Here is a 16,665-nt window from a genome sequence, read left to right as displayed (position 1 = left end):
TCCTTGTTGTTGTTGGTTGTGAAGGACACACACCTCAGTGTTAGAAGACGTGGAGTCAGACATCCCGGTCGCTGCTCCCTGTGAAGGTCTTAAGGGCAGTACTGCAGCAAGGAGGGTCTGCTGGTTTTTGAGAATAGCAGCCACATCACAATGGTAGGCAGCCAGGTCGGCCCTGAGGGAGTCATGATTGCATTTGTGCATACAGTGGAATGTTTGGGGTGCGAGGTGTTGTGGCAACTCCCTTACTGCAGTGGTGAATTCCTTGACAGTTTCTTGTAGTCCTTGCAGTATGGATGTTTGGGCTTGCATAGCTGCTGCCTGATCTGCAGATGACATCATGCACGAACGCACCCCCTCAAGGCTGGCTGCCATAGTTTGCATCCCCACCCGCACCTCCTTGGCCAGCTCCCGCTGTACTCCAACTACAGTTCTCTCAAAGCTGGTGCCAGTGTCGTCTGAGTCCTCAGCTGTATTGGAGCTGGCAGGTCTTGCAATTAGGGTGGTAGGTGGATCCTCTGCAATGGCTGCTTGTTCTGTGCTCCTCCTGGTGACTGAAGGTGGGGTCTGGGGGCTTTCAAGGACCTTTTGGATGGTCTCCTGGGGAATGTTTATGGGCTCGTCATCCATGTCATCAGGGAAATCTGGGACAGGCATATCGGCAGGAGATCCATCTTCCTCTGCAATGAAACAGGGTACAATTAGTGTGTCTGTGTTGTGACATTTTTGACGTGACGTGCCTGCCTTTTGATGAATTCCATCCACTCCGGTGCCCCCTCGGACCCCTGCCCACACTTCATCTTCAACAAAGCCGACGACATCATCGCCCGCACCTCCGGACCATCATCAACAGCTCGTTTTTGTCTGCTACCTTCCCCGAGAGCTGGAAACACGCTGAAGTCAACGCCCTACTGAAGAAACCTACGGCAGACCCAAGCGACCTGAAGAACTTCCGCCCCATCTCGCTCCTCCCCTTCCCAGCCAAAGTCATAGAGAAGACCGTCAACAAGCAGCTTTCCAACTTCTTTGAAGACAACAACCTTCTTGACCCCTCTCAGTCCGGATTCCGAGCCAACCACAGCACAGAAACCGCCCTCATCTCAGTCACAGACGACATCAGAACCCTGATGGACAACGGAGAAACAGTCGCCCTCATCCTCCTCGACCTCTCAGCTGCCTTCGACACCGTCTGCCACCGCACCCTAATAACCCGCCTCCGCTCCACCGGGATCCAAGGACAGGCCCTAGACTGAATCCCCTCCTTCCTTTCCAACCGCTCCCAAAGAGTCTACCTCCCACCTTTCCGCTCAGACCCCACCGAGATCATCTGCAGCGTCCCACAAGGCTCCTCGCTCAGCCCGACTCTCTTCAATGTCTACATGAGCCCCCTCGCCGGCATCGTACGCAAACACAGCATCATCATCACCTCCTACGCCGACGACACTCAGCTGATACTTTCCCTCACCAAGGACCCCACCAGCGCCAAGACCAACCTGCAAGATGGAATGAAAGACGTCGCAGACTGGATGAAACTCAGCCGTCTGAAACTGAACTCAGACAAAACGGAAGTCCTCATCCTCGGAAACACCCCGACCTCCTAGGACGACTCCTGGTGGCCCACGGCCCTTGGCACCGCACCGACCCCCTCAGACCATGCACGCAACCTCGGTTTCATCCTGGACCCACTTCTCACCATGACCAAACAAGTCAACGCCGTATCATCCTCCTGCTTCCTCACCCTCCACATGCTCCGAAAGATCTTCCGTTGGATCCCCGCTGACACCAGAAAGACCATGACCCACGCCCTCGTCACGAGCCGCCTGGACTACGGCAACACCCTATACGCCAGAACCACCGCTAAACTCCAGAAATGTCTACAACGAATTCAAAACGCCTCCGCCCGCCTCATCCTCAACATACCCTGCAACACCTTCCAACTCCTCACCCACGCACACAAAGCCATCCACAACAAGGGACCAGAAAACCTCAACCGCCACCTCAGCTTCTACACAACCACCCGTCTTCTTCGCTCCACCAGCCTCGCTCTCGCCGCCGTCCCTCGCATCCGCCGCACCACGGCGGGTGGGAGGTCCTTCTCCTACCTGGCGGCCAAGACATGGAACTCCCTCCCCACCATCCTCAGGACCACCCAGGACCACTCCGCATTCCGGAGACTACTCAAGACCTGGCTTTTCGAGCAGCAGTAAAACCTTCCCCCTAGCGCCTTGAGACCCGCACGGGTGAGTAGCGTGCTTTATAAATGTTTATGATTTGAATTCCCTTTCTGATCTTGTTTTGTATTAATATCTGCAGTCCTTCAGATGGGCATTGTTTCAGGCCTATGGCCCACCTGTGTGTCACATGTATGTTATTGAGTTATCCAACTTGTCAGCCTCATCGCCTCTAGGTGTTGCTTTATGCCAAATAGAGAATTGCCACCTTCTTGTCATACTCGACCCTACGTGTATATCCATTCTCATGGTGAGACCTTTCACTTGCTGTAGGTGTTCTGATGGCCCTGGCAGCACACTTAACTATCAGGACCTGCCCCAATCCCTGATAGTTCACATCGACTTAATTTTACTTGACATGTAGCATATCGTATGCATGGCAATGTTATGATGGGATATGAATGTTGACATTGTTAATGTGTCCTGCTGATGTTGGGTAATGTGTGTTACATTGGATTGCCCTGATAGTCGTATCATAGTCCTATTTCGTCCTCTGACTGTGCAGGTGTATTTCAGTGACCAGTTCCATGTGTCCCCTCCTCAATGCTGTTGTCTGAGCAGTATGACATTTGTGATGTTGCCTTGTTAGCCAGGCACGGGATGGACCCTGACATATGCAGCATGGGTGTGTCCTTAGTGCTGTGTCACTCCTATTGTTGTTTACATTGGCTGAGGTTTGTGACACCTATGGGCATTGACATATAAGTGTACTGGGGCCTTTGTCTTGTTTCAGGAGATTGTTGCAGATGTCATCCTCACCCCCTAAATTAGGTATGTATGTTCCATGGGGAGGTTACTGCCATTGGCTACTTGAGCTGCACACAGAGCAGAGGTGGTAGTGGCAACTGTTGTTGCAGTCACATTTCAGTTGTTGGTTTGGCTAGAGGATTGCTAGAGGATTGCTAATAGGGCCCTAGTTAATGTAGGACATATGTTGGCTGACGAGTGCCAGGATGTAAGTTTGACGTAGCGGCCTTCCCTCCTGTCAAGGCTTTCCCTTTGCTCCATCGTTGGCATGACAGCATGTCCCCATGGGACTGTTGTTGGTGTAGTGTAATGTTGTGCCCCAGCTTATGTTTGTGCAGGCCATGCCCCCTTGCGGTGCCCCTTTACCCATGCCGCTCCATGTATATGATGACTTACATGCAATGTGTAGTAGGTATTCCCCCCCACTAACAGTCAACATTATTGCATTATAATTCCCCGTGCGACTTACCCTGCATGTGCTTTGTCTCGTGGTAGTCTGCGCTGTCCTGTCCTTGAATCCCTGTGACGTTCTCCTCTGGGATGACGGCTGCAACCATCTCCTCCATGAGATCCAGGGCCTCCTGGTGTGCTGGACTCCCCCCTCCAGTCTGCAGTGCTGCCTTCCTGTTCCTGGCCATCTTTTCCTTGGTCCTGCGTTTGCAGTCATGCCAGCGTTTCTTGCACTCTGTGACTGTTCTGCGTACTTCAGCCACACTGTTAATCTTGTCAACAATTTGTTGCCATATGGCCTCTCTCCTACTGATTGGCAACTTTGAGGTGATAAACAGTTGGTGCTGGTGTTCCGTCACCTCTTTAACCAGGATTTCCTGCTCCTCTGCACTGAAGCGACACTTTCTTTTCTTTCTATAAGATCCTGGCTCTTGTATGGATCGTCCTGGCTGGTTCCTGGTCTGCTGTCATCTTCCTGGGGTCTGTAGTGGCATCTGGGATCCATTTTGGCTATCCTCTGGTGCACTTGCAGTGTTTGCGTTTTTTTTTACGCTATTGCGTCAAAAAATGGCGCATATCCGGGTTGCTGTGTCGTAAATCGACCCACAGTCATTTCCGCCGCGTTAACGTCGTTTTCCTTTACGACTTGACGCCGCGGTGTGCGTCAAAAATAATGACTCCCACCTGTTGATTGCGCCGCCGTGCGTCAAAGTATAAATATGACGCCCGCACGGCGCAACGAAATGGCGTTAGCAGGCAGTAAAGTTTTTGACGCAAAACTGCGCCGGCGCAGTTTTGCGTTAAAAAGTATAAATAAGGGCCTAAGTGTGAGGGCACCCTTGCACTAGCAAAGGTGCCCCCCACATAGTTCAGGGCCAATTTCCCTGGACTTTGTGAGTGCGGGGACGCCATTACATGCGTGCACTACATATAGGTCAATACCTATATGTAGCTTCACAATGGTTACTCTGAATATGGCCATGTAACATGTCTAAGATCATGGAATTGTCCCCCCATTCCAAATATGGTATTGGGGAGCCAATTCCATGCCTCCTGGGGGCTCCACCATGGACCCCCAGTACTGCCAAACGAGTTCTCTGAGGCTTGCACTGCAGCTACAGCTACTGCCACCTCATAGACAGAGTACTGCCCTCCTGGGGTCTGGGCAGCCCAGTCTTAGAAAGACAGAGCACAGCATTTAATCTGAGAAATAGGTGTTAAAGGCTGGGGAGGGTTAGCCTCCCCAGCCTCTGGGAATGCTTTGAAGGGCACAGAGGGTACCCTCCTTGCATAAATCAGTCTACACCAGTTCAGGGACACCTTCTCCCCTGCTCTGGGGGGAAACTGGACAAAGGAAAGGGGTGGTGCTCAGAGCTCCTCCAGTGTGTCCCAGACTTCAGCCACCTTGCTGTGCAAGGTGTGGGAGCACTCTGGAGGCCTCTGAGTGGCCAGTGCCAGCAGGTGAGGTCAGAGACCTTCTCCTGATAGGTCCTTAGCTGATAAGGTAGCCGATCCCCCTCTCAGGAGTATTTAGGGTCTCTCCTGTGGGTTCTCTTCAGATTCTGCTTGCAAGTTTCCTTAAGGAATCCTCTGCAACAACTTCAGACTGTTCTGACCTCCGATCAACCGCAGCCTGCTCCAAGAAACACTGTAACTGCAACAACGTTTCTATAAGAGACACTTTTCTTCAGCAACCTCAGCTCCAAGTCAGCACCCGCAACAGTTTCCATGGTGCGTACGCTCTCTGGGGACTCCGTCTTCATTCTGCACCAGAAGAACTGAAGAAATCTCCTGTGGAGTGACAGAGTCACTCCCCTGCTCCCAGCAGGCACCTTCCAAGACGATGACCGGTACCCTGGGACTCCTCTCACAACAACGAGCGTGCTCCTGAGGACACAGAGGGTGGACATCAAAATAAACTGTTCTAAGGTCCTGCTGACGCAATTTGGAGGAGGTAGTAAGACCTTGCCTTCCCCGAGAACGATGGTACCCCTGTGTACTGTGTCTTCTTCACCTCCTGAGGCCTCTGTGCACTCTTTGCAAAATTCCTTTGTGCACAGCCTGGCCCAGGTCCCCAGCACTCCACCCTGCGATGCTCAACTCACTGAGTTGTCCTCCAGCGGTGTGGGACCTTCTTTTGTTGTGCTGCATCAACCGCGTTTTGCACCTCTTTTGAACCCGGATCCTGTGGCTTCTGGTGGTGCTGGCTGGCATCCTGAGGGCTCTCAAGTGCTGAGTGCACCATCTTGCTCCTCACAGAGTTGAGGCCCCCAGATCCCTCCTGGGTCCATCCAGTGCCATTTAGAAGAAAAATACACTTTTGTCGTAGCCAAGGCTTGTTGGCGCCTTCCAACACAAAATCTCATCTACAACAATCTTCACGCCGTGGGACATCTTTTGCATTATGCAGGAACCCGCTGGCGTCTTCCTAAGGTGCATTTCTGCAGTCTTCGACTAACCAGGGACTCTTCTTTTGCACCCTCTTCTGGGTTGGCAGGGGCTCCTGTCCTTCCTGGAACTTCTTTTGACTTCTGGACTTGGTCCCCTTCCTTTGCAGGTCTTCAGGTCCAATAATCCAGCAGTTGTTCTTGGCAGACTTGGTTGGCTGTTGCAAAATCCCAAAAACGAGGTGCAGTGTGTCCTATGGAAATTTGCAGTACTTTACTCCTGCTTTTCTGGGCTCTGGAGTGGGGTAATTTACTTACCTTTACTGTATTCTTACTCTCCCAGCAATTCTGCACACACTACACTTGTCTAGAGGGGAATTTGTGATTTGCATTCCACTTTCTTAGTATATGGTTGTGTTGCCCCTAGACTATTTTCCCCCATTGCATACTAGAGGATTTACTACTGTTTGCATTGTTCTATGACTATTTACTTTTCTAATGTTGGTGTCTAGTGTATATATTGTGTGTAATACTTATCCCTTGAAGGAGTAATGTCTCTAAGGTATTTTTGGTACTGTGTCACCCAAATAAATTCCTTTATATTTGGTAACACTGAGCATTGTCTTTACTTGTGTATAAGTACTGTGTAACTATAAGTGGTATTGCATGGGCTTTACATGTCTCCTAGTTCAGCCTAAGCTGCTCTGCTATAGCTACCTCTATCAGCCTAAGCTGCTAGAACACTACTACTTCATTAATAAGGGATAACTGGACCTGGTATAAGGTGTAAGTACCCAAGGTACCAACTACAAACCAGGCCAGCCTCCTACAAAAATGGACACCAAAAAGTTCCAGAAGCATTCTAGCCACACCCACAAAGCCAAGAGGCAGCACCAGTTACAAGTAGAAACTCGACAGTTGATCGTCATCAAGCTCAACCAACAGAGGCTTATCAACACCATGCTCAAGCGCCAGTGAGGAAGATGTATGTGCGATGATGGTATTGGCCAAGAAATGACAGGTACATCCCGGTTTGCCTGCTCGCAAAACAACTAAATTTATTTGGACACTGCCCCAAGATTACAATAAAAGTCAATGGTTGCCTCATAACCTTTATCATAGACAGGGGGTGTGTCAATTAAAATCATGCCAGTTAAATTTAATAGCCTATCTCCTGTGCCATGCCAAACATGAAGCTATACATGCGGGCTGCCTTTAAACCTGTGCAGAGTTGAGGGTCATTCAAAGAAGCAATGCAACATAAAGCAGTATCAGTGCAAGGACCAATTTATTTTCTTCATGAAACTTCACCCAGTGCATGCCTTGTTGTGAGGTTCTTTTATCATTTACACTGGCACATTTATTTATTTTTTAGCTCTGGGCCTGAGGCATTTGCCTTTTCACCTAGTTACATGCCATTTTTATTCCTTGTATTATTTTAGCAAAGCTTTATTTTAGTAAAGATGTTTTATTATTTTTTATAAGTTGTCCTTCCATACAGAATGTATTATTAATTTATTTGCTTGCCATTTCCATCCTCTCTTCAACCCAAGGCTGCACACAATAGTTTAACAAGTATTGCCTGTCCAAAAAGTACAATGTCTACCCTACAAAGAAAAATACATGTTGTCAGGGCAACAACATGTTTTATTATAAAACACCACACTGCCCCCACCACCTCAGAAGGGACATTACAGCCAGCCAACCATCTTATGCTGCATGTCGTAGCCACAGTTTCTGCTGAAACTCAGCGTCTTCTCTCCATCCATGTGGGAGGATTCTCAGCAGACCAATAGACCTCTTCTCCCCCTATAACACAGGTATGGGGATTTACTTCTAGGGACTAGATGGGCAGATTAGGGCTAACACTGCCATCACCCTAATGTAGAATCTTGGTGGTGCAGGTAGGGGACTTGGAGTCACTATTGTGACAGTATAATGGGACTGTTCCTCTGTTTCACTTTTATTGTCACTGCAATATTAGTGTTGTGTTTCATTATCCTGATTTCTTTTTAAAGATATATTTATTGAAATTTTTTCAGTAAATGAAATCTTCAGAGGATTAACAAGTCATGCTGCAGAGCATCTAGGTCACGATACAATCATATCAATATTCATTATGTTGAATATGCAAAACAGGCGATCAATTATTGTGTAAGCAGACATAATTTACACATTGTGGTAGTTCCCTATTCTCTGATAAGGTAGCCCTCATCTTCTTCCCAATCTGAGATGCCACGCTCTGCAACAACGTATCATCATGTCTTATAAACCGTGATAACTAGTAAATCTAACTTTGCGCTGGTGAGGCAATTCTGATACTGGCGTGAGGGTCAGGGTAAACAGGACCACCGGTCCACTGCCCCAGGGGCAGGCGCCCGCCCATCACAGTCCCTCCCCGCAGCACCTTCGCTGGAGTTCAGTCACAGTGTGTAATAGCTGGTGTCTTAGTACATCATACAGTGGGTTCAAGGTGCTCCTGACGTCAGTGTTGCAGTGTCCTCCTTTAGAATGAGCGCTAACAGTGCCCTTTTCTATACCTTCCAGTTCAACCCTATTCATCACCTGTGCAGGGCCTATGTGGGTCATGTCAACTTCTTACTCCCCATTCTCCGAGCTATGTCCCACCTCTATCATCTGCTCTTCCCAGGCTTCCAGTCATTCAGCCCAGAGTGGGGCAATTGGACGCTGACGGATCCCCAGGGCTTCCTCTTGCCACAATGCATGCAGTTCAGCTTGCGCCCAGGTTGATACATCGCGTTGCTAGGCCACCACTGAGGGGCCTCTAGGGAACTTCCAGTTCATAGCAATTTGGCATTTAAATAGCGCCAGTGCCAGATCCAAGAACCTGCCGCCAGTCTTCCGGGAGGCCAGTCTGGGTCTCAGACCCAACAAGCAAATAGAGGGGTCCATTTTCACACTCACTCCAAGCACCCCCTCCATGTCACCCAGGACACTCTGCCAGCATTGCTGTATCTCAGGGCAATGCCACAGTATGTGGTCCAAGTCCACGTCCTCAACACCACATCTGGGGCATGCCTGGGGTTCGCCCCCGTATATCACCTGTATCCTGTGCGGTGTAAGGTATGTTCTATGTACATACTGAGGCCCATATTTATACTTAGCAAAGACAGGAGTCATGCCCCCTTGCCCAATGGCCATGCCCAGGGGACTTATGTACCCTGGGCATGGTCATTGGGCATAGTGGCATGTAGGGGGGCCCAAATCAGGCCCCCCCTATGCCACAAAAAAAAAAGTAAAAAAAATACTTACCCCAACTTACCTCAACTTCCCTGGGATGGGTCCCTCCATCCTTGGGTGTCCTCCTGGGGTGGGCAAGGGTGGCAGGGGGTGTCCCTGGGGGCATGGGAGGGCACCTCTGGGCTCCTTCTGAGCCCACAGGTCCCTTAACGCCTGCCCTGACCCAGGCGTTAAAAAACGGCGCCCTTCAGGCTGGGCGCCGTTTTTTAAGGCCTGCCCCCTCCTGTGCGTCAAAATGATGTGAGAGTATAAATAAGGCGCACAGGCCTTAAAGTAATTTTTTAGAAGGGAACGCCTACCTTGCATATAATTAACGCAAGGCTGGTTCCCCCTTCCAAAAAATGGCGCACATGGTAGAACTTTGACACCCGCAGGGTCGGACGTCAAAGTATAAATATGGGGCAGGGTTTGCGCCGATTGTGCGTCAAAAATTTTGATGCACATTCGGCGCAAACAGAGTATAAATATGCCCCTGAATGTATCGAAGACGGGTGTTACGTGATATCATACGAGGGTACGCCAGCCCTCTCCGGCACTCAGCGTCAGTCATGCCTCTGCCCAACGTCTCCTCCCACTTCACTCTAAGACCCTGAAGGGATTCCATTGTGCCCTCATTGTGGGCCGTATAAAGCCTAGTAATGAGATGAGTGTCCCCCCCATGGTCAGTAAGAGGTGGAGAATTGTATGAACCTCTGGTTCGGCATTCACTGTGTGCCAGTACTCCCATATGGAATGTGCTAGTGCTTGGTAAAGAAGAAATTGACCTCTTGGAACTCCACTCTCCTCCACCATACTGGTAAAGTATCGCCTCACCCCATCATGGAAGAAATCTCCTAGAGTCTCCACTCCCGTCTGAGTCCAGGCCCTGACTTGAGATCTCGGTAGTACCGGCCACGGGGTGCCCCGGGGCAACGCCGCCAGAAGAAACGCCGGAGAGTAAGCTGCCTTTATTCCCATGTGTCTCAGGCACCTCCTCCAAGAGGAGAATACCACTGTCAGCAGGGTGTTCCCCGCCAGTAACGGTATCCGGTAATTGAGCATTCACACCAGTATCGAGTCTACCCCGGAAGTGACCCAGTCCAGCCGCTCCCCCCCCCCCTACAAACCATCTGGCCATCCATTGTAGCTGGCTCAACAAGTAGTAAAGTTTGAAGTCCGGGACCCCCAGTCTGCCCTCATCTACAGGGTGATGTAAGACAGACAGGGCAGTGCATCTGCGGCCCTCATCCCATGTGAGCTCTCAGAGCAGTGTATTCAATTCCCTGAACCAGCTCGCAGGAACCGCCACCGGAAGGTTGGAGAAATAATAGAGAAGGCGAGGCAACATAATCATTTTAGAGAGGGATATCCGCGCCATTGTGGATAGTTTGATGGAGCGCCAGAATGTCACAGAGGACCCCAAAGACCAGGAGGGCCCTGCCTAAGTTGCCGTAACGTAGGTCCCCTAAGTCATGGAACACTTGTACTCGCAGATATTTAAAGGTGCGGGTGTCCATCTGATATCCGCAGGGCAGGACGGCGGCCGCGGCTCACCCACCCCCCACAGGAAGACCTACATCCTATTTCTATTGAGTCTAAAGCCTGAGTGGCCTCCAAACTCCTCCAGCAATGTAAGTGCCCATGGGACCCCAGAGTCACCCTCCCTCAGATAGATTAACTGGTCATCCTCGTAGAGTAAAATGTTATGTTCCGTGCAGCCCCACGTCACCCCTTAGCCTTGGCCCTCTGCCCAGAACCAAGCTGCCAGGGGCTCAATGGCAAGTGCAAACAGCAGCGCTGACAACGGGCAGCCCTGCCTGGTACCTCTGAATATGGGGTAGGCGGCCGGTACCATCCGGCCCATCCTCACCCATGCCATCGGTTTACTGTACAGGAGGTCAACCCACCCCTTACCCAGGCCCATCCGACGCATCACTGCCCTCAGGTAGTCCCTCCGCACCGAATCAAACGCCTTCTCCAAATACACAGAGAGAAACACTTCCCCTGGTGGTCTCTCAGCTCTCAGCATATGCAAGAGAGCAAACAAACGCCTGAGATTGAGGGATGTGTTATGTGCCGGTATGAAACCATTTTGGTCCTCATGAATTAGGGAAGGGATATGTTGAACCAGTCTATTGGCCAGAATCTTGCTCAGTATCTTAAAATCGCAATTCAGCATCGAAAGTGGTCTGAAATCAGTTACCGGAGCTTCCCGCGACACTGTCTTGGACAGGGGGACCACCAGCGCCTCTCTCATTGTCTCGGGGAGTGTACCCTGCTGGAGTGCCTCTACATAGAGTTCAACCAACATGGGCGACAGAATATCCGAGTACATCTCAAAGAACTCCATAGGGAGTCCATCCGTGCCCAGCATCTTACCCACTGCTAGTTATGTTTCATTATCCTGATAATCGGAATTCATGTCTTCTTACATTAAATGGAGTTGCTTCAATAAAACACATTGAACCAAATCCTGCTTCTAAGAGACTGAAGCTAAGAGACAGGGGTAAAATCTGTTCCACCACGACTTCCAGGAGAAGTCTTAGAGTGTCATGTGATAGTCTGCTACAAATCACCTTTACTCTGGGGTTCTGATGAGTTGCAGCTAGCTAGCCCAAAGAGTTAGTCTGATCCCACAGCGTATGACAGCTGCCAGCCTAAGTCCCCCATACTCGGTGGTGCTGCTGACCAAAATCCAGCAAGCGTGTTCCTACAGTGAGAGTCCTATGACAGCCTGCTCAGTTTTGCCATTGCTGGTGACATGGGATTGATATCTCCCAATTACAACCTTCAACCTCAGTCTAAAGTTATAAGTGAGTTCCTGTCATCATTTCATGGCCTAGGAAGACTGAAGGCAATGAAAGTGCTACTTTACATTAATGAGGACATTCAACCTGTTGCCCAGCGGCACTGCAGTTACTTTTCACTTGTAAGAAGCCGTTAAGAAAGAACTAAAAACTCTGTTGAAGCATTACATCTTTGCGCTCTAAAGCTGTCCTACGCCATGGTTTTTGCCTATAGAGGTGGTGCCAAAAAAGGACAGTGGAGGTGCAGTGTGCATCTGTGTTGATATGCGCCAGACCCAACAAAGCGATTGAGAGAAAAAGACATCCTGTTCCACACATAGTTGACATGATCATGCAACTGAACAGTGCCAAAGTCTTCTCCCCTCTTGACCTGAACAAGGGATGTCATCAACTCAAGTTGGAAGATAACTCCACTTACATTGCAACTCATGTTGGTTTATTCAGATACAACAGAGTTTTGGAGTGTCATCTGCTGTAGAAATATTTCAGGATCTTACGTCAAATAATTCAAATTGTCACAAATGCTTTAATTATAGTGATGAACTACTGGTATTTGCAGCATTGGAAGAGAAGCATGATAAAGCTCTTACACAAGTGTGCCTGTTGATGCAGGTCTCACTCTGAACGCAGCAAAGTATGAGTTTCACAAGTCCAAACCTAAATTATTTTGGGAAATTTTCTCTGATGGGGCAAAGTGAAAGCACTGACAGCCACTTCCCCCCCACAAGATGTCACCATGCTGCAATCCATCTTAGGCATAGCCAGTTATTACTCAAGGTACATTCGTGATTTTGCTACATTGAGTGCCCCATTTAGAGGCTTCACAAAACAAAGGCTCTCATTCTGATCATGGCGGTTTGGATCGCCATGCCGGCAGTGGCGTCTGAAGCCGCCAGCCGGCATGGCGAGTCAAACCGCCATATCACAAACAAGGTGAGGGCCGCCAGCGGCAGCTGTCACCCACCGCCAGGCTCCCGCCGTCAGGCAGCCTGGTGGCGAGTTGAAACACCATCCACCAGGGTAGCTGCGCTACCCTGCAGATAATATTTCATTTCCCGACAGCCTTTTCCTGGCGGGATATCCCGTCAGGAAAAGGCTGGCGAAGGGGGTGCCCCTGCACTGCCCATGCACTTTGCATGGGCAGTGCAGGGCCCCGGTGCAGAGCCCCGTCGCACAGGTCACTGCCCGATTTTCAGGCATGGATCTACGCGACGGGTGCAACTGCACCTGCCGCACAGAGGCATTGACGGCAAAGCCATGTGGAGCCGCCGTCAATGTCCCGGCTGAGCCTTTCTGTGAGCCGGTGGGCGTAAACAATGTTTCCGCCCGCCGGCCCACAGAAATGTTCATTATCTGGCTGGCGGGGTTCTGGGGTCGCTGGCCGTCAGTGTTTTGACCGCCAGCATGAACACGGCGGTTGTTTCTGCTGTGTTCATAATGACCACCATAATGTTCCTTTATAATGATCTGCTGAATGTGATCAAAGCTTCAAAAGAATGAAATATGATTGAGAATGCAACCAAGAGGGACTATTTTGACCCCACGTTACATTCTGAGATCAAAATAGATGCTCGCCTGTTGGGGCTGGTGGCAATCTTTGCTCAGCATAATAGTCATCCGAATGCTCAGAGACACATTGCTGTCTATGTCAGGTGAAGCCTGTCTGACACAGAACGTGCCTATTCTCAGTTGGAGAAGGAGAGTCTGGCTGTAGTATGGCCTGCGAAGATTTAAATGTGTTTTTATATGGAAAACGTTGCACTGTCATTACAGAACACCCAGAGCTGCTCTCTGTTTTTTGGAAACCTGCAAGCCAAGATGCCCACTCACAGCAAGAGGTGGGGGTTGTGACTTCAAGAGTATGACTATGCAATTGTTCACAAGCCTGGCAAAAATCATAACCCTGCTGATTGCTTTACTACTACATTGTCACAATGTAACATCGAAAACGGCTGAGGAGTACATTAAGTTCATTGTGAGGCCCAGCACACCAGCAGCCCTGTCCATTGAACAGATTATTACTGGTACTAATGCCGAAAAGAACATGCTTTTCCTCAAAGACATCATTTCAACTCAATCGTCGAAGAGGCGCACTCGATCTATTGCTGATGATACTGAATTTCAAAACTTCAAAAATATACAGAATGAACTGTCGGTGACTAGGGATGCTCCAGAATTGTCATACCTGAGCACCTAAGACAGCAAGTCTTTGAACTACCCCATGAAGGATGTCATGGCAGTGTAGTCACCCAAAGAGCCAGAGTGTGATTCCCGCACATAGAGGAACGAGTTGAGAGAGAACTCAAAAAGTGTAATCTGTGCAACTGCCTTTCCCTGAAAGTGATGCAGCATCAATTGACAATGTCTGACCTTCCTGCATAGGTTTGGGAAAGAGCTTCAGTTGATTTCTTTGGGCTTCTATGAAACGGACATCATCTCATGGTAGTCATTGATGAGTATTCATGCTTTCCTTTAGTACAGGAGCTATCAACAACACATGACAAGATTGAGTGGCTGGATATTATCTTTGCAGCATGGGGTATCCTCGCAACTCTCAAATCTTTCAATGGTATGGCATTCAATATCAAAGAATTCAAGGAGTTTCTGATCAGACTAAATGTCAAGCATCAGAAGAGTACACCTCTGTGGCCCAAGCCACTGGTGTTGTGGAACAATTCATGGGTACCCTAAAAAGGTTAATTCAATGAGCATTGATGGAAGGGGTTGCTTTAAGCCAGGCCTTGTGTCAAGCCTTAAGCGCTTATTGTTCAGCTTCTCACTCTACAACTGGTGAAGGTCCTGCCACCTTTCTATCTGGGGAGCGCCATCAGAACCAAACTGCCACTGGGAATAGTGGATCGACCTTTGAATCTTACGGTTTGTGACACAGACACTTCTCGAAAATGCAAAATGAAAACATATGTTGACCAGCATCAACAAGCTCAGGAAACAGTCTTCGATGAAGGTGACTGGATCCTGGTCAAACAGAAACGAAAGCGATAAACAGACGCTCCTTTTGCTGGTGATCCTCTGTGGGCAGTGACGTGCAAAGGAGACATGGTAATGGCACATCGTCCCAGAAAGTCTATCACATGGGACTCATCATACTTTAAGCACCTACCTCGATGTTCATGAGCTCCTGCAGTTCTGAATGAGCCAATCCCACTGTAGGAGGCTGGCCTGCTGTGTGGTGGTGTCGCGTATGCTCTCATTATTCTAATAAGAGTACTGGATTTTGAGTGGCAGAGTCGCCCGCAGTGTGGAAGACTAAGTCTAACCCACTGCGGGTGACACCTGTCGCTCCAATCCGGGTTTTGCTCTGGCAGTGCCTCATCTCTACCCAAGGATAGGGATGACTGGGCAGCCGAGCACGACATTCTTGGTTTCTCAGGGAAGCCGTGGTTACTCAGGTCTCATCCATTTCTCTCAGTTACATTTAGTCTCATATATAAATGACAAACAGAAGCAGTATCTGTTTCAATGATTGGTTTAATAAAACGACTGCATCTTAGGTAGCAAAGCGTGAGCTGCAATAACCAGGACGACACAGCATGACAGTATTAAAATGTTGACAAGGAGAGTAAAGCATAGAAATAATGCTATCATATTGTCACTATGGTCAATAGACTAACTCCTACCTAGGCTATAATAGAGCACAGCATGTTAATCTCTAATTCTGCCCTTCAGGTTCCCCTGGGAAAGCATCATCCCCCATATCTGAGCAAAGGCCTGCGGTCTGCGTTAGCATTGGTTGCGCAGCATTTGCCAATCAGCTTACATTCGTGGTTCTCTGGCTAGAATCTCCCTCTAACCTGTAAGGGACAAGGAAGTGTTTTCATAACAACACAGCTGATGCTCTGAGAAATTGTCCCTACATAAGGATGTGTGTTTTCTACAAATGTTAGAGACTAAGGCCCATATTTATACTTTTTGACGCAAAACTGCGCCGGCGCAGTTTTGCGTCAAACATTTACCGCCGGCTAACGCCATTTTGGTGTGCCGTGCGGGCATCATATTTACACTTAGATGCACGGCTGCGCAAACAACAGGTGGGAGTCATTATTTTTGACGCACACCGCAGCGTCAAGTCGGAAAGCAAAACAACGTTAACGCAGCAGAAATGACTGTGGGTCGATTTACGACCCCGCAAACCGGATATGTGCTGTTTTTGACGCAATAGCGTTAAAAAAAACGCTAACACTGCCATTTCACCAGAGGAGAGCCACAATGGATCCCAGATGCCACTACAGACCTCAGGAAGATGACAGCAGACCAGGAACCAGCCAGGAGGACCCACACAAGAACCAAGACACTTTTAAGAAGAAAAGAAAGTGTCGCTTTAGTGCAGAGGAGCAGGAAATTCTGGTTAAAGAGGTGACGGAACACCAGCACCAACTGTTTGTCACCTCAAAGTTGCCAATCAGTAGGAGAGAGGCTATATGGCAACAAATTGTCGACAAGATTAACAGTGTGGCAGAAGTACGCAGAACAGTCATCGAGTGCAAGAAACGCTGGCATGACTGCAAGTGCAGGACCAAGGAAAAGATGGCCAGGAACAGGAAGGCAGCACTGCAGACTGGAGGTGGGAGTCCAGCACCTCAGGAGGCCCTGGACCACATGGAGGAGATGGTCGCAGCTGTCCTCCCTGAGGAGATCCTCACAGGGATTCAAGGACAGGACAGCGCAGACTTCCAGGAGACAATGCACATGCAGGGTAAGTCGCATGGGGAATTATAATGCACTAATGTCAACTGTGAGCGGGGGGATACTGACCACAAAATACATGGAAGTCATCTTATACATGGA

The sequence above is a fragment of the Pleurodeles waltl genome, chromosome 1_1, assembly GCF_031143425.1.
Source record: "Pleurodeles waltl isolate 20211129_DDA chromosome 1_1, aPleWal1.hap1.20221129, whole genome shotgun sequence".
In the NCBI taxonomy this organism is placed as follows: Eukaryota; Metazoa; Chordata; class Amphibia; order Caudata; family Salamandridae; genus Pleurodeles; species Pleurodeles waltl.
This window is presented reverse-complemented; position numbering follows the sequence as displayed.